This window comes from Bombina bombina, chromosome 8, assembly GCF_027579735.1.
Source record: "Bombina bombina isolate aBomBom1 chromosome 8, aBomBom1.pri, whole genome shotgun sequence".
NCBI lineage: Eukaryota > Metazoa > Chordata > Amphibia > Anura > Bombinatoridae > Bombina > Bombina bombina.
In genome coordinates, this window is record NC_069506.1 from 144,650,310 (window position 1) to 144,669,474 (window position 19,165).

At 40.0% G+C, this 19,165-nt stretch overlaps 1 protein-coding gene across 7 annotated transcripts in view; it reads left to right on the forward strand.

The window, feature by feature from the left end:
* The window catches only part of EPN1 (epsin 1), a 315,777-nt gene that overhangs the window by 55,018 nt on the left and 241,594 nt on the right, over window positions 1-19,165 (forward strand). For all 7 annotated transcript variants that reach the window (XM_053690619.1, XM_053690620.1, XM_053690622.1 and 4 more), the window contains exon 2: window positions 14,454-14,760. The gene's annotated coding sequence lies outside the window, so the exon portion shown is untranslated. The remainder of the gene's footprint in view (window positions 1-14,453; window positions 14,761-19,165) is intronic.

The window sequence follows — 19,165 nt, forward strand, 5'->3', positions numbered from 1 at the left end:
CTGGCCTTTCTCAGATCGCACGGATGGAAAGTGAACGTGGAAAAGAGTTCTCTATCTCCGTCAACAAGGGTTCCCTTCTTGGGAACAATAATAGACTCCTTAGAAATGAGGATTTTTCTGACAGAGGCCAGAAAAACAAAACTTCTAGACTCTTGTCGGATACTTCATTCCGTTCCTCTTCCTTCCATAGCTCAGTGCATGGAAGTGATCGGGTTGATGGTAGCGGCAATGGACATAGTTCCTTTTGCACGCATTCATCTAAGACCATTACAACTGTGCATGCTCAGTCAGTGGAATGGGGACTATACAGACTTGTCTCCGAAGATACAAGTAAATCAGAGGACCAGAGACTCACTCCGTTGGTGGCTGTCCCTGGACAACCTGTCACGAGGGATGACATTCCGCAGACCAGAGTGGGTCATTGTCACGACCGACGCCAGTCTGATGGGCTGGGGCGCGGTCTGGGGATCCCTGAAAGCTCAGGGTCTTTGGTCTCGGGAAGAATCTCTTCTACCGATAAATATTCTGGAACTGAGAGCGATATTCAATGCTCTCAAGGCTTGGCCTCAGCTAGCGAGGGCCAAGTTCATACGGTTTCAATCAGACAACATGACAACTGTTGCGTACATCAACCATCAGGGGAACAAGGAGTTCCCTGGCGATGGAAGAAGTGACCAAAATCATTCTATGGGCGGAGTCTCACTCCTGCCACCTGTCTGCTATCCACATCCCAGGAGTGGAAAATTGGGAAGCGGATTTTCTGAGTCGTCAGACTATGCATCCGGGGGAGTGGGAACTCCATCCGGAAATCTTTGCCCAAGTCACTCAGCTGTGGGGCATTCCAGACATGGATCTGATGGCCTCTCGTCAGAACTTCAAAGTTCCTTGCTACGGGTCCAGATCCAGGGATCCCAAGGCGGCTCTAGTGGATGCACTAGTAGCACCTTGGACCTTCAAACTAGCTTATGTGTTCCCGCCGTTTCCTCTCATCCCCAGGCTGGTAGCCAGGATCAATCAGGAGAGGGCGTCGGTGATCTTGATAGCTCCTGCGTGGCCACGCAGGACTTGGTACGCAGATCTGGTGAATATGTCATCGGCTCCTCCTTGGAAGCTACCTTTGAGACGAGACCTTCTTGTTCAGGGTCCGTTCGAACATCCGAATCTGGTTTCACTCCAGCTGACTGCTTGGAGATTGAACGCTTGATCTTATCGAAGCGAGGATTCTCAGATTCTGTTATCGATACTCTTGTTCAGGCCAGAAAGCCTGTAACTAGAAAGATTTACCACAAAATTTGGAAAACATATATCTGTTGGTGTGAATCTAAAGGATTCCCTTGGGACAAGGTTAAGATTCCTAGGATTCTATCCTTCCTTCAAGAAGGATTGGAAAAAGGATTATCTGCAAGTTCCCTGAAGGGACAGATTTCTGCCTTGTCTGTGTTACTTCACAAAAAGCTGGCCGCTGTGCCAGATGTTCAAGCCTTTGTTCAGGCTCTGGTTAGAATTAAGCCTGTTTACAAACCTTTGACTCCTCCTTGGAGTCTCAATTTAGTTCTTTCAGTTCTTCAGGGGGTTCCGTTTGAACCCTTGCATTCCGTTGATATTAAGTTATTATCTTGGAAAGTTTTGTTTTTAGTTGCAATTTCTTCTGCTAGAAGAGTTTCAGAATTATCTGCTCTGCAGTGTTCTCCTCCTTATCTGGTGTTCCATGCAGATAAGGTGGTTTTACGTACTAAACCTGGTTTTCTTCCAAAAGTTGTTTCTAACAAAAACATTAACCAGGAGATTATCGTACCTTCTCTGTGTCCGAAACCAGTTTCAAAGAAGGAACGTTTGTTGCACAATTTGGATGTTGTTCGCGCTCTAAAATTCTATTTAGATGCTACAAAGGATTTTAGACAAACATCTTCCTTGTTTGTTGTTTATTCCGGTAAAAGGAGAGGTCAAAAAGCAACTTCTACCTCTCTCTCTTTTTGGATTAAAAGCATCATCAGATTGGCTTACGAGACTGCCGGACGGCAGCCTCCCGAAAGAATCACAGCTCATTCCACTAGGGCTGTGGCTTCCACATGGGCCTTCAAGAACGAGGCTTCTGTTGATCAGATATGTAGGGCAGCGACTTGGTCTTCACTGCACACTTTTACCAAATTTTACAAGTTTGATACTTTTGCTTCTTCTGAGGCTATTTTTGGGAGAAAGGTTTTGCAAGCCGTGGTGCCTTCCATTTAGGTGACCTGATTTGCTCCCTCCCTTCATCCGTGTCCTAAAGCTTTGGTATTGGTTCCCACAAGTAAGGATGACGCCGTGGACCGGACACACCTATGTTGGAGAAAACAGAATTTATGTTTACCTGATAAATTACTTTCTCCAACGGTGTGTCCGGTCCACGGCCCGCCCTGGTTTTTTTAATCAGGTCTGATAATTTATTTTCTTTAACTACAGTCACCACGGTACCATATGGTTTCTCCTATGCAAATATTCCTCCTTAACGTCGGTCGAATGACTGGGGTAGGCGGAGCCTAGGAGGGATCATGTGACCAGCTTTGCTGGGCTCTTTGCCTTTTCCTGTTGGGGAAGAGAATATCCCACAAGTAAGGATGACGCCGTGGACCGGACACACCGTTGGAGAAAGTAATTTATCAGGTAAACATAAATTCTGTTTTTTGTGCTTTGTTATCAAGTTTATGCCTGTTTAACATGTCTGAACTACCAGATAGATTGTGTTCTGACTGTGGGGAAGCCAAGGTTCCTTCTCATTTAAATAGATGTGATTTATGTCATAAAAAAAAAATAAAAAAAAAAAAAAAAAAAAAAATTTCAGATTCAGGAAAAATTTCTCAACAAGCTGAACCTGATGTGATTACTTTTAAATTTAAGTTGGAACATCTCCGCGCTCTGCTTAAGGAGGTGTTATCCAATTTGGATGATTGTGATTATCTGGTCATTCCAGAAACACTATGTAAAATGGACAAGTTCCTAGAGGCCCCGGGGCCCCCCGAAGCTTTTCCTATATCCAAGCGGGTGGCGTACATTGTTAATAAAGAATGGGACAGGCCCGGTATACCTTTCGTACCTCCCCCCATATTTAAAAAATTGTTTCCTATAGTCGACCCCAGAAAGGACTTATGGCAGACAGTCCCCAAGGTCGAGGGGGCGGTTTCTACTCTAAACAAGCGCGCCACTATACCCATAGAAGATAGTTGTGCTTTCCAAGATCCTATGGATAAAAAATTAGAAGGTTTGCTAAAAAAGATGTTTGTTCAGCAAGGTTACCTTCTACAACCAATTGCATGCATTGTCCCTGTCACTACAGCCACGTGTTTCTGGTTCGATGAGCTAGAAAAGGCGATTATTAGTAATTCTTCTTCTTATGAGGAGATTATGGACAGAATTCGTGCTCTTAAATTGGCTAATTCTTTCACCCTAGACCCCACCTTGCAATTGGCTAGGTTAGCGGCGAAAAATTCTGGGTTTGCTATTGTGGCGCGCAGAGCGCTTTGGTTAAAATCTTGGTCAGCGGATGCGTCTTCCAAGAACAAATTGCTTGACATTCCTTTCAAGGGGAAAACACTGTTTGGCCCTGACTTGAAAGAGATTATCTCTGATATCACTGGGGGCAAGGGCCACGCCCTTCCTCAGGATAGGTCTTTCAAGGCCAAAAATAAACCTAATTTTCGTCCCTTTCGCAGAAACGGACCAGCCCCAAGTGCTACGTCCTCTAAGCAGGAGGGTAATACTTCTCAAGCCAATCCAGCCTGGAGACCTATGCAAGGCTGGAACAAAGGAAAGCAGGCCAAGAAACCTGCCACTGCTCCCAAGACAGCATGAGATGCGGGCCCCCGATCCGGGACCGGATTTGGTGGGGGGCAGACTCTCTCTCTTCACTCAGGCTTGGGCAAGAGATGTTCTGGATCCTTGGGCGCTAGAAATAGTCTCCCAAGGTTATCTTCTGGAAGTGATTCATCCTGTTCCATTAAGAGAACGAGGGATGGGGTTCTACTCCAATCTGTTCGTAGTTCCCAAAAAAGAGGGAACGTTCAGACCAATCTTAGATCTCAAGATCCTAAACAAGTTTCTCAAGGTTCCATCGTCCAAAATGGAAACCATTCGAACAATCCTTCCATCCAGGAAGGTCTATTCTTGACCACGGTGGATTTAAAGGATGCGTATCTACATATTCCTGTCCACAAGGAACATCATCGGTTCCTAAGGTTCGCATTCCTGGACAAGCATTACCAGTCCGTGGCGCTTCCTTTCGGATTAGCCACTGCTCCAAGGATTTTCTCAAAGGTACTAGGGTCCCTTCTGGCGGTGCTAAGACCAAGGGGCATAGCTGTAGTACCTTACTTGGACGACATTCTGATTCAAGCGTCGTCCCTTCCTCAAGCAAAGGCTCACACGGACATAGTCCTGGCCTTTCTCAGATCTCACGGATGGAAAGTGAACGTGGAAAAGAGTTCTCTATCTCCGTCGACAAGAGTTCCCTTCTTGGGAACAATAATAGACTCCTTAGAAATGAGGATTTTTCTGACAGAGACCAGAAAAACAAAACTTCTAAACTCTTGTCGGATACTTCATTCCGTTCCTCTTCCTTCCATAGCGCAGTGCATGGAAGTGATAGGTTTGATGGTAGCGGCAATGGACATAGTTCCTTTTGCGCGCATTCATCTAAGACCATTACAACTGTGTATGCTCAGTCAGTGGAATGGGGACTATACAGACTTGTCTCCGAAGATACAAGTAAATCAGAGGACCAGAGGCTCACTCCGTTGGTGGCTGTCCCTGGACAACCTGTCACAAGGGGTGACCTCCCGCAGACCAGAGTGGGTCATTGTCACGACCGACGCCAGTCTGATGGGCTGGGGCGCGGTCTGGGGATCCCTGAAAGCTCAGGGTCTTTGGTCTCGGGAAGAATCTCTTCTACCGATAAATATTCTGGAACTGAGAGCGATATTCAATGCTCTCAAGGCTTGGCCTCAGCTAGCGAGGGCCAAGTTCATACGGTTTCAATCAGACAACATGACGACTGTTGCGTACATCAACCATCAGGGGGGAACAAGGAGTTCCCTGGCGAGGGAAGAAGTGACCAGAATCATTCAATGGGCGGAGACTCGCTCCTGCCACCTGTCTGCAATCCACATCCCAGGAGTGGAAAATTGGGAAGCGGATTTTCTGAGTCGTCAGACATTGCATCCGGGGGAGTGGGAACTCCATCCGGAATTCTTTGCCCAAATCACTCAACTGTGGGGCATTCCAGACATGGATCTGATGGCCTCTCGTCAGAACTTCAAGGTTCCTTGCTACGGGTCCAGATCCAGGGATCCCAAGGCGACTCTAGTAGATGCACTAGTAGCACCTTGGACCTTCAAACTAGCCTATGTATTCCCGCCGTTTCCTCTCATCCCCAGGCTGGTAGCCAGGATCAATCAGGAGAGGGCGTCGGTGATCTTGATAGCTCCTGCGTGGCCACGCAGGACTTGGTATGCAGATCTGGTGAATATGTCATCGGCTCCACCATGGAAGCTACCTTTGAGACGAGACCTTCTTGTTCAAGGTCCGTTCGAACATCCGAATCTGGTCCCACTCCAGCTGACTGCTTGGAGATTGAACGCTTGATCTTATCAAAGCGAGGGTTCTCAGATTCTGTTATTGATACTCTTGTTCAGGCCAGAAAGCCTGTAACTAGAAAAATTTACCACAAAATTTGGAAAAAATATATCGGTTGGTGTGAATCTAAAGGATTCCCTTGGGACAAGGTTAAGATTCCTAAGAGTCTATCCTTCCTTCGAGAAGGATTGGAAAAAGGATTATCTGCAAGTTCCTTGATGGGACAGATTTCTGCCTTGTCTGTGTTACTTCACAAAAAGCTGGCAGCTGTGCCAGATGTTCAAGCCTTTGTTCAGGCTCTGGTTAGAATCAAGCCTGTTTACAAATCTTTGACTCCTCCTTGGAGTCTCAACTTAGTTCTTTCAGTTCTTCAGGGGGTTCCGTTTGAACCCTTACATTCCGTTGATATTAAGTTATTATCTTGGAAAGTTTTGTTTTTGGTTGCAATTTCTTCTGCTAGAAGAGTTTCAGAATTATCTGCTCTGCAGTGTTCTCCTCCTTATCTGGTGTTCCATGCAGATAAGGTGGTTTTACGTACTAACCTGGTTTTCTTCCAAAAGTTGTTTCTAACAAAAACATTAACCAGGAGATAGTCGTGCCTTCTCTGTGTCCGAAACCAGTTTCGAAGAAGGAACGTTTGTTGCACAATTTGGATGTTGTTCGCGCTCTAAAATTCTATTTAGATGCTACAAAGGATTTTAGACAAACATCTTCCTTGTTTGTTGTTTATTCTGGTAAAAGGAGAGGTCAAAAAGCAACTTCTACCTCTCTCTCTTTTTGGATTAAAAGCATCATCAGATTGGCTTACGAGACTGCCGGACGGCAGCCTCCTGAAAGGATCACAGCTCCTTCCACTAGGGCTGTGGCTTCCACATGGGCCTTCAAGAACGAGGCTTCTGTTGATCAGATATGTAGGGCAGCGACTTGGTCTTCACTGCACACTTTTACCAAATTTTACAAGTTTGATACTTTTGCTTCTTCTGAGGCTATTTTTGGGAGAGAGGTTTTGCAAGCCGTGGTGCCTTTCATTTAGGTGACCTGATTTGCTCCCTCCCTTCATCCGTGTCCTATAGCTTTGGTATTGGTTCCCACAAGTAAGGATGACGCCGTGGACCGGACACACCTATGTTGGAGAAAACAGAATTTATGTTTACCTGATAAATTACTTTCTCCAACGGTGTGTCCGGTCCACGGCCCGCCCTGGTTTTTTAATCAGGTCTGATAATTTATTTTCTTTAACTACAGTCACCACGGTATCATATGGTTTCTCCTATGCAAATATTCCTCCTTAACGTCGGTCGAATGACTGGGGTAGGCGGAGCCTAGGAGGGATCATGTGACCAGCTTTGCTGGGCTCTTTGCCATTTCCTGTTGGGGAAGAGAATATCCCACAAGTAAGGATGACGCCGTGGACCGGACACACCGTTGGAGAAAGTAATTTATCAGGTAAACATAAATTCTGTTTTTATTGCGTCATTCTTGGCGCGGACTTTTTTGGCGCAAAAATTCTTTTCCGTTTCCGGCGTCATACGTGTCGCCGGAAGTTGCGTCATTTTTTGACGTTATTTTGCGCCAAAAATGTCGGCGTTCCGGATGTGGCGTCATTTTTGGCGCCAAAAGCATTTAGGCGCCAAATAATGTGGGCGTCTTATTTGGCGCTAAAAAATATGGGCGTCGCTTTTGTCTCCACATTATTTCAGTCTCATTTTTCATTTGCTTCTGGTTGCTAGAAGCTTGATATTTGGCATTCTTTCCCATTCCTGAAACTGTCTTATAAGGAATTTGATCTATTTTGCTTTATATGTTGTTTTTTCTCTTACATATTGCAAGATGTCTCACGTTGCATCTGAGCCAGAAGATACTACAGGAAAATCACTGCCTGCTGGATCTACCAAAGCTAAGTGTATCTGCTGTAAACTTTTGGTAGCTATTCCTCCAGCTGTTGTTTGTAATAATTGTCATGACAAACTTGTTAAAGGAGATAATATTTCCTTTAGTAATGTACGATTGCCTGTTGCAGTTCCCTCAACATCTAAGGTGCAGAATGTTCCTGATAACATAAGAGATTTTGTTTCTGAATCCATAAAGAAGGCTTTGTCTGTTATTTCTCCTTCTAGTAAACGTAAAAAGTCTTTTAAATCTTCTCTCTCTACAGATGAATTTTTAAATGAACACCATCATTCTGATTCTTTGGACTCTTCTGGTTCAGAGGATTCTATCTCAGAGATTGATGCTGATAAATCTTCATATTTATTTAAGATGGAATTTATTCGCTCTTTACTTAAAGAAGTACTAATTGCTTTAGAAATAGAGGATTCTAGTCCTCTTGATACTAATTCTATACGTTTGGATAAGGTTTTTAAAGCTCCTGCGGTTATTCCAGAAGTTTTTCCTGTTCCTAATGCTATTTCTGCAGTAATTTCCAAAGAATGGGATAAATTGGGTAATTCATTTACTCCTTCTAAACGTTTTAAGCAATTATATCCTGTTCCGCCTGACAGGTTAGAATTTTGGGACAAAATCCCTAAAGTTGATGGGGCTATTTCTACCCTTGCTAAACGTACTACCATTCCTACGTCAGATGGTACCTCGTTTAAGGATCCTTTAGATAGAAAAATTGAATCTTTTCTAAGAAAAGCTTATCTGTGTTCAGGTAATCTTCTTAGACCTGCTATATCATTGGCTGATGTTGCTGCAGCTTCAACTTTTTGGTTGGAAACTCTAGCGCAACAAGTAACAAATCGTGATTCTCATGATATTATTATTCTTCTCCAGCATGCTAATAATTTTATCTGTGATGCCATTTTTGATATTATTAGAGTTGATGTTAGGTTTATGTCTCTGGCTATCTTAGCCAGAAGAGCTTTATGGCTTAAGACTTGGAATGCTGATATGGCTTCTAAATCAACTCTACTTTCCATTTCTTTCCAGGGAAACAAATTATTTGGTTCTCAGTTGGATTCTATTATTTCAACTGTTACTGGTGGGAAAGGAACTTTTTTACCACAGGATAAAAAATCTAAAGGTAAAAACAGGGCTAACAATCGTTTTCGTTCCTTTCGTTTCAACAAAGAACAAAAGCCTGATCCTTCGTCCTCAGGAGCAGTTTCAGTTTGGAAACCATCTCCAGTCTGGAATAAATCCAAGCCTGCTAGAAAGGCAAAGCCTGCTTCTAAGTTCACATGAAGGTACGGCCCTCATTCCAGTTCAGCTGGTAGGGGGCAGGTTACGTTTTTTCAAAGAAATTTGGATCAATTCTGTTCACAATCTTTGGATTCAGGACATTGTTTCAGAAGGGTACAGAATTGGTTTCAAGATGAGACCTCCTGCAAAGAGATTTTTTCTTTCCCGTGTCCCAGTAAATCCAGTGAAAGCTCAAGCATTTCTGAATTGTGTTTCAGATCTAGAGTTGGCTGGAGTAATTATGCCAGTTCCAGTTCCGGAACAGGGGATGGGGTTTTATTCAAATCTCTTCATTGTACCAAAGAAGGAGAATTCCTTCAGACCAGTTCTGGATCTAAAATTATTGAATCATTATGTAAGGATACCAACGTTCAAGATGGTAACTGTAAGGACTATATTGCCTTTTGTTCAGCAAGGGAATTATATGTCCACAATAGATTTACAGGATGCATATCTGCATATTCCGATTCATCCAGATCATTTTCAGTTCCTGAGATTCTCTTTTCTAGACAAGCATTACCAATTTGTGGCTCTACCGTTTGGCCTTGCTACAGCTCCAAGAATTTTCACAAAGATTCTCGGTGCCCTTCTGTCTGTAATCAGAGAACAGGGTATTGTGGTATTTCCTTATTTGGACGATATCTTGGTACTTGCTCAGTCTTTACATTTAGCAGAGTCTCATACGAATCGACTTGTGTTGTTTCTTCAAGATCATGGTTGGAGGATCAATTTACCAAAAAGTTCTTTGATTCCTCAAACAAGGGTAACCTTTCTGGGTTTCCAGATAGATTCAGTGTCCATGACTCTGTCTTTAACAGACAAGAGACGTCTAAAATTGTTTACAGCTTGTCGAAACCTTCAGTCTCAATCATTCCCTTCGGTAGCCTTATGCATGGAAATTCTAGGTCTTATGACTGCTGCATCGGACGCGATCCCCTTTGCTCGTTTTCACATGCGACCTCTTCAGCTCTGTATGCTGAACCAATGGTGCAGGGATTACACGAAGATACATCAATATCTTTAAAACCGATTGTTCAACACTCTCTAACGTGGTGGACAGATCACCATCGTTTAATTCAGGGGGCTTCTTTTGTTCTTCCGACCTGGACTGTAATTTCAACAGATGCAAGTCTCACAGGTTGGGGAGCTGTGTGGGGATCTCTGACGGCACAAGGAGTTTGGGAATCTCAGGAGGTGAGATTACCGATCAATATTTTGGAACTCCGTGCAATTTTCAGAGCTCTTCAGTTTTGGCCTCTTCTGAAGAGAGAATCGTTCATTTGTTTTCAGACAGACAATGTCACAACTGTGGCATACATCAATCATCAAGGAGGGACTCACAGTCCTCTGGCTATGAAAGAAGTATCTCGAATTTTGGTTTGGGCGGAATCCAGCTCCTATCTAATCTCTGCGGTTCATATCCCAGGTGTAGACAATTGGGAAGCGGATTATCTCAGTCGCCAAACGTTGCATCCGGGCGAATGGTCTCTTCACCCAGAGGTATTTCTTCAGATTGTTCAAATGTGGGGGCTCCCAGAGATAGATCTGATGGCCTCTCATCTAAACAAGAAACTTCCCAGGTATCTGTCCAGATCCCGGGATCCTCAGGCGGAGGCAGTGGATGCATTATCACTTCCTTGGAAGTATCATCCTGCCTATATCTTTCCGCCTCTAGTTCTTCTTCCAAGAGTAATCTCCAAGATTCTGAGGGAATGCTCGTTTGTTCTACTAATAGCTCCGGCATGGCCTCACAGGTTTTGGTATGCGGATCTTGTCCGGATGGCATCTTGCCAACCATGGACTCTTCCGTTAAGACCAGACCTTCTGTCGCAAGGTCCTTTTTTCCATCCGGATCTGAAATCCTTAAATTTAAAGGTATGGAGATTGAACGCTTGATTCTTGGTCAAAGAGGTTTCTCTGACTCCGTGATTAATACTATGTTACAGGCTCGTAAATCTGTATCTCGAGAGATATATTATAGAGTCTGGAAGACTTATATTTCTTGGTGTCTTTCTCATCATTTTTCTTGGCATTCTTTTAGAATACCGAGAATTTTACAGTTTCTTCAGGATGGTTTAGATAAGGGTTTGTCTGCAAGTTCTTTGAAAGGACAAATCTCCGCTCTTTCTGTTCTTTTTCACAGAAAGATTGCTATTCTTCCTGATATTCATTGTTTTGTACAAACTTTGGTTCATATAAAAACTGTCATTAAGTCAATTTCTCCTCCTTGGAGTTTGAATTTGGTTCTGGGAGCTCTTCAAGCTCCTCCGTTTGAACCTATGCATTCATTGGACATTAAATTACTTTCTTGGAAAGTTTTGTTCCTTTTGGCCATCTCTTCTGCTAGAAGAGTTTCTGAATTATCTGCTCTTTCTTGTGAGTCTCCTTTTCTGATTTTTCATCAGGATAAGGCGGTGTTGCGAACTTCTTTTGAATTTTTACCTAAAGTTGTGAATTCCAACAACATTAGTAGAGAAATTGTGGTTCCTTCATTATGTCCTAATCCTAAGAATTCTAAGGAGAAATCGTTGCATTCTTTGGATGTTGTTAGAGCTTTGAAATATTATGTTGAAGCTACGAAATCTTTCCGTAAGACTTCTAGTCTATTTGTTATCTTTTCCGGTTCTAGGAAAGGCCAGAAAGCTTCTGCCATTTCTTTGGCATCTTGGTTGAAATCTTTAATTCATCTTGCCTATGTTGAGTCGGGTAAAATTCCGCCTCAGAGAATTACAGCTCATTCTACTAGGTCAGTATCTACTTCCTGGGCGTTTAGGAATGAAGCTTCGCTTGACCAGATCTGCAAAGCAGCAACTTGGTCCTCTTTGCATACTTTTACTAAATTCTACCATTTTGATGTATTTTCTTCTTCTGAAGCAGTTTTTGGTAGAAAAGTTCTTCAGGCATCGGTTTCAGTTTGAATCTTCTGCTTATGTTTTTCGTTAAACTTTATTTTGGGTGTGGATTATTTTCAGCAGGAATTGGCTGTCTTTATTTTATCCCTCCCTCTCTAGTGACTCTTGTGTGGAAAGATCCACATCTTGGGTAGTCATTATCCCATACGTCACTAGCTCATGGACTCTTGTTAATTACATGAAAGAAAACATAATTTATGTAAGAACTTACCTGATAAATTCATTTCTTTCATATTAACAAGAGTCCATGAGGCCCACCCTTTTTTGTGGTGGTTATGATTTTTTTGTATAAAGCACAATTATTCCAATTCCTTATTTTATATGCTTCGCACTTTTTTTCTTATCACCCCACTTCTTGGCTATTCGTTAAACTGATTTGTGGGTGTGGTGAGGGGTGTATTTATAGGCATTTTAAGGTTTGGGAAACTTTGCCCCTCCTGGTAGGAATGTATATCCCATACGTCACTAGCTCATGGACTCTTGTTAATATGAAAGAAATGAATTTATCAGGTAAGTTCTTACATAAATTATGTTTTTTAGGTTTTCCTGTCCCCTTTAAATGAAAATAGTTAAAATGTTTAATGCAGTGGTGCACTGACTTGAAAATGTTAATACTTAAACTGAAATAGATTGAATTAGTAACAATTTTCTAATGAAAAATGATTTGCGTTTAGAGGAGGCTATTATTACATTTTGCCTCGTGAGTTAGATTATTTACTCAACAGGTACATATATCCTTATAAAGTCATAATGACTTTGTATACGTTTTTTTTTAAAATAACTTGTGAGAATATGTAGAAGAAGCAGCCATGGGTTCCCCCTATGAAACGTTTGGTGAAACGCGTAAAAAAGGGGATGACTTACGAGCATCATCTCCATGTTAAAAAAAATTTTTTTTCTGCTTGCTGAAATTTGATTGTCGCAACTATAAACTAAATATACATGGGGGATTTTAAGGGACAATATCAGTATAATTCTCACGTGTTGTTTAAAAAACAAATACATAGTCATTATGACTTCATAAGGATATATGTACCTGTTGAGTAAATCTTTAACTTGTGAGGCGAAATATAATAAAAGCCTTCAAATAGAAATCATTTTTCTTTAGCCAGTGGTTACTAATTCAATCTATTTCAATTTTATGTTTTTAACATTTTCAAGTCAGTGAACCACTGCATGGAACATTTAAACTATTTTCTTTTAATTGTAATAATAAAAGCTGCATTTTATGGGGAATATATTTATTCAAGTATACAAACATTGTCTACTAATGTTCTATGTGTTGGGAATATTTTTTACTGTTTTTTTTCTTTTTCTCTCCAATTTTTTTTAAACTAAGTATCGTTTCTGTTGTTTCTTTAAAAGATTCCAAAAGTTTCAATTTTTGCATATAATTAAATTATCACAAACCAATCTACACAACTTAACTATCAAAACGTACCCACTCTGACCTTAAAACAAGGGTTATAATCGTAATAAAACGATTTATTTTATTTGGCAAAAAACGTCATAGAAGCCGAACCCCCTTTTATGGTGCCTTAAATACAAAAACCTGTCTCCAACCACAATGCGTTTTTGTGCATATCATTAACGCATTGTTTCGTCACCCGGGGTTTACAATCCGGGGTTTCGCACATGTGCAGATTGCCGCTTAGATTATAAGCAGATTGCCGCCTATAGGATGGTGACGTAATGGATGACGTGTTAGATTGCGCAGTACGTACAAAATCGGCCATCTTGATAACTCAGGTTATTGTGAATGATTTGTTATTCAAGCTACAGCTTATAACGGTGGGTTTGGAATTCAATTCATTTTAGCAACATAATATTCAGAGAACGATAATATGACATGCAAAGCAAATTACAAATATCATTATCAAAGATGGATAGAGCGATTTAAGACAATTTTTTTCAAACGTTTAGTTTCCCTTTAACACCTCTCTCTGGTCTTGAATATATTGACCACAAACAATTACCCTTTTATTTTATTGTTATTCATTACGTAGACCCATGATTACTCCTGATGGTATGAGCAGTGCTATTGAATGAATTGTTCTTACTGTATTTTTTATGTGTATTAAGTGTTTTAAAAGGACGCTCAAGTCAAAATTAAACTTTCGTGATGCAGAAGGAGCAGGGAATTTTAAACAACTTTCTAATTTAAACCGATAAAGTAGATACCTATATGTAGAAATAGATATCAAAAAGAATAACCCAGGCAGTATAATTTTATTTAAACCTCATAAAACACTTTCTAAACTCTCTAATTTACTTCAATTATTGAAATGTGCTCAGTCTTTTTATATTCTCACTTCCTGAGGCTCCAACTCCTACTGAGCGTGTGCAAGAGTTCCCAGTATATACATATGTGGATTTCTGATTGGCTGATGGCTGTCACATGATACAGGGGGAGTGTAAATCAAAGTAAAAAAAAATCTGAAAAAAATGTACTGCTCATTTTGCCCTAAGTGTTACTGCACTGTCTTTCTATTGTGCACTTGATTATGCAGTTCTACTGTATTTGCTGGTCCTTTTAAGAAGCACCAATATTCTTTGTTATTTTATTTTCTATTTGCTGAATGAGTACACAGTTTACCTACATAACTTATATACACAGACCTAGAAACATATACATTGCAGAGTACCAGATATGGGAAGAGGAATGCAGCTAAATACATCTTTATTGGTATTGGAAGAAACATGTTAAATATAGAAATTAACTCCAGTTTCTTTCTTTTTCTCATCCTGTAGATTCATTGTGGGATCAACAGAGCATGACATTTTCTTTGTTCTTAATCGACAAGTAGGATTTGAAATTAATCACATGATCAAGAAAATACCAAGAGCTGCAGTACTTGTATTGGAAATTGTGTCAAAAAGAAAAAAAGAATTTGTATACAGTTTGAATATTGTATTTTAATGTGGATTAAGGATCAGTTGCTGACAGTGTGCAGACACCCTCAGTTTTATACATTTGCTACTGGATTAGGGAACTGGTGTTAACTTGCTTGAAGAAGATGCATTTTCGCAGACTATAGGGATGGCTTGTGCTGAAAAGGTAAGAACTAAACTTGCTTATTTTATTTGTTTCAGAAATTCATACTTGTGCTTAATTCGCAACCAACTCTTAAATAATGTAGTAAATAGTTTTATTTATTTATTTGTCATAATACTGTTTGTATGATGTGCAGCACGTTGTTATATATGTGGTTTGGGTATTACCGATGGGCACGATCATAAGGAATATGCAAATCAAGGAATCTTTTGATATATTTTGAGACTTCTGCTGTGAGTGGGCGTGGCTGGGAGTCCTCATTACAATATACAGATTAGACACAGCCATAGGTTGATTTTCAACTGTTCCTTTTATTGTTGTTACTGTTAAAGGGATATGAAACCCCCCAAAAAATATTTTGGGGTTCAGATAGACCATACAATATAAACAAGTTTCCAATTTACTTCTATTATCAAATTTGCTTCGTTCCCATGATATTCTGTGTTGGAGATACCTAGGTAGGCATCTGGATCACTATATGGCAGGAAATAGCGCTACCATCTAGTGCTCTTACAAAGGGATAACATGCTGCCATACAGTGCTTCAGAAATGGGCCGGCTCCTAATCTTATGTCTCTGCTTTTCAACAAACCAAGAGAACAAAGACGAATTGAAAACAGAAGTAAATTTGCATGCTCTATTTGAATCGTGAAAGAAAGTTTTTGGGTTTCATATCCCTTTGAATGTAAGGATAAAACTGTATTATTTGTTTTTAATACTCAAAAGATTTCAACAACAAAAAATACAAATTATAAGAATTACTGTTCTGCCTAGTGTGCGCTCGTGTGTTTGTTTTTAATATAGACCATTCATGCAATTTGTTTTATCTCTGTAAATAATTTATAAATCTATTCCTTCCAAATCAAATTTTTTTTTGTTTCTCATAAATATGTAATATGCATTTGCATGTATGTACATTGGATGTGCACCTATTTTATACAAAATGCATTATTTGTCCTTTAAATTCTCATTATATAAAACTGTAAAATAACTTCCAATGTCATCTATATTCCAAAAATCAAATGAAGCAGAGGGTGCCCCACCCCACCCCCTCTTAATTAAAGGGACATTCAACACTTCCCTTAACATTATTTGCGCTAGAAATATAAGAACCGAAGATCCGCCTGCAGTATATCCCTCCTGCCATGCCGCCTTGCTTCTGTAGTAATCACTTTCGGTGACGTGTGTAATACCGGGTAAATATGGCAGCCGGACTCCCCCCACCGTTACGTAGCTGCCTTCTTCTTTAAATCATCATCAAATCAGAATCCAGTCCTCGGACAGAAATTGCACACGCGTGCAATTTCTGTCCGAGGACTGGATTCTGATTTGATGATGGATTCTGATTTCTAGTGCAAATAATGTTAAGGGAAGTGTTAAATGTCCCTTTAAGGCTTGTGGGACTCACAGCTTTCTGCTAACTCTACACAGGAAAATGGCCACAAATCCCTCTACATTATTTATTTATGAGCAGCAAACAATTTCACGGTCACTGTTAATTTAGTAAAGCATTTTGCTGTGGCCTTTCACACACTTGTGTTTTAACCATTCACCTACTATGTTTGTTTATTTTATACATTTTTCCCTCGCTCCTGTGGTGAACACTTCAGTTTGAAAGGTTCCAGTAGATTTGAACATCTGTGAGTAAAGAAAGTACAGTTGTTTCATCCCTCCCTAGGTATTGATTGTTTGTATTTTGATTTTTAACCTAGAAAGTGTGTGCTGATTATTGAAGAAAGGATGTTAAGATATTTGTGGCAAGATCTTTTAGTGTTCTCAACACATTTTTAGCGGGTGCAGCGCCCGGATAACATTTTAGCCAATATTAAGCTAAAATTGGCTAATATTAAAAATGTTCATTTTTATTGCACACATTATCATAAAATACATTTATGTGAAAGGGATAGAAAAGTGCAAATTAAACTTTCAGGATTCAGATAGGGCATGCAATTTTAAACAACGTTATAATTTACTTTTATCATCAAATAAGCTTGGTTCTCTTGGTAGTCTTAGTTGAAAGCTAAACCTAGGTAGGCTCATATGCTAATTTCTAAGCCCTTGAAGGCCCCCTCTTATCTGAATGCATTTGAGAGTTTTTCACAGCTAGAGGGCGTTAATTCATGTGTTGCATATAAATAGCATTGTGCTTACGCACGTGGAGTTATTTAGATTGAAATATTTTTTATTGAACATTCTTCACAATACACAGTTTGTTCCAGTGGAAAATACAATATATAAGTTGCAGATGAGTGACATCCATTTCTCAGTCTTTGTTAATTTCCAGCTTATTCCACATTAACAATTTCTTTTACATATCTACACTGTGTATTACAAACTGAGGCTCCAATAAGAGCAAAAATCCATTCTTTAAATGTTCCAAATCTAAAAATGTTTGACAATCAACATATATAACCAATATAACCAATATGCCAGTTCACTGCACGTCTCACTCACGTGGAGTTATTTAAAGGGACACTGAACCTAATTTTTTTTCTATCGTGATTCAGATAGAGCATGCCATTTTAAGCAACTTTCTAATTTACTCCTATTATCAAATTATTTTCATTCTCTTGTTATCTTTATTTGAAATGCAAGAATGTAAGTTTAGATGCCGGCCCATTTTTGGTGAACACACTGTGGTGTTCTTGCTGATTGGTTGGTAAATTCACCTACCAATAAACAAGTGCTTTCCATGGTCCTAAACCAAAAAATAGCTTAGATGCCTTCTTTCTCAAAGATAGCAAGAGAACAAAGAAAAATTGATAATAGGAGTAAATTAGAAAGTTGCTTAACATTGCATGCTCTATCCGAATCACGAAAGAAAAAATTTGGGTTCAGTGTGCCTTTTAAAAGTCAGCATTAATTGCCTGAAATGCAAGTTTGTCAAAAGATCTGAGATAAGGAGCTTAGATACAAGGTAGGTAAAAAGTATATTTCTATAACTGTGTTGGTAAAGCAAATAAAGGGATTATCTATATTTTTAAACAATAACATTTTTGTTTTTTACTATCCCTTTAAATAATGCAATTAATTTGTGCTTTGCATAGCGGAAAATTGTTTAATATTAAAAAATATTACACTGCCCCCCACCCGGCTACTGCCTAAAGCCACATTGCTAGCAAAGTTTTCTGTGGAGAACACTGATCCTTGAACATACATATTATTATATGCTTTTCCCTTGAACCCCTTAGATTGTAAGCCTATGGGCCCAGCTGTTTACAGATCGCTCCATAAGAGCCGACTACAACAGTGAAACTCTCGGCAGGGCCCTCTACCCACTTGACCCCTACAAAAGCTATCCTGTACACCAACTATGTTTACAGCGCTGCGGAATCTGTTGGCGCTCTACAAATACCTGATGATGATGATGATAATAATAATAATTAGGTTCTTCACTGCTTTTTCTTTCCAGTTGTTGGCCCTTGTGTGAGCAAAACAAACGGCACAAATTTTCTGAAACTGTTTAAAGGGCCATTATAGTTGAAAAATGACATGCTCTAATCCGTCAAACACACTGTAGAAATACTGCTCGGGGCTTGCAGAGCACTGCTGGTCCCAAGCAGAACTCTCTGCTGATCCAATCAGCAGTGTTAATCGCACGACTCAGATGTGCAATTGGCACTGCTGATCGGATCAGCATTGTTTTCTGCTTGGGACCAGCAGTGCTCTGCGAGTCCCTAGTGGTATTTCTACTGTGAGTGTTTAACCCCTTTACAGGGGGGCTAAACACATAGTAGTCTAGGGTCGAATAATCTTAAAATGACATGCTCTAATTGATTAGGTAGGGCATGTCATTTTTTGACTATAATGGCCCTTTAATATTTTCAGTTGTGTGCTTGTACAATGTACTCTCTTGTTCAGTAGTTCCTTTCTTAATCCATACATACTGACTGTTATCACTGGGCTATTGTCAAATTATATTTAGTTTTATTTACATTCAGTTTTTTGCTTCATTGTTGAATGTCTGTATTGTAGCTAAACATCATCATCCATTAAAGTCATTGTTTCCTCTGGAAAATATATGTATATGTGTATGTATGTGTGCACGAGTCTCCAGATAGGTAAAAACCCTGTTAATAATTTTACCAGCATTAATAGACGTCACACATACCTTTCAGTACTTCCCTTGTTGCAGCTGAAAAGTGAAGAGATCAAGGTGGCTGAAGGGAGATATTGATTATCAGCTGAATATAACCCGGATATGTTTTAAAAGACATTTTTTTTTTATCTATGTGGGGACTTTAAAACCTTTACAACTTGACCCATAAATCATTAACTGTAAATTTGAGTTTGTTTTATAAAACTCTTGAGCTCTCTGTTTTTAAAGGGAAAGTAAATATTTTCTATTGCACAACAGAAAAGGTAAAGTGAAGGTAAACTTTGATGAATGAAAGCCCGGTTTTTAAAAA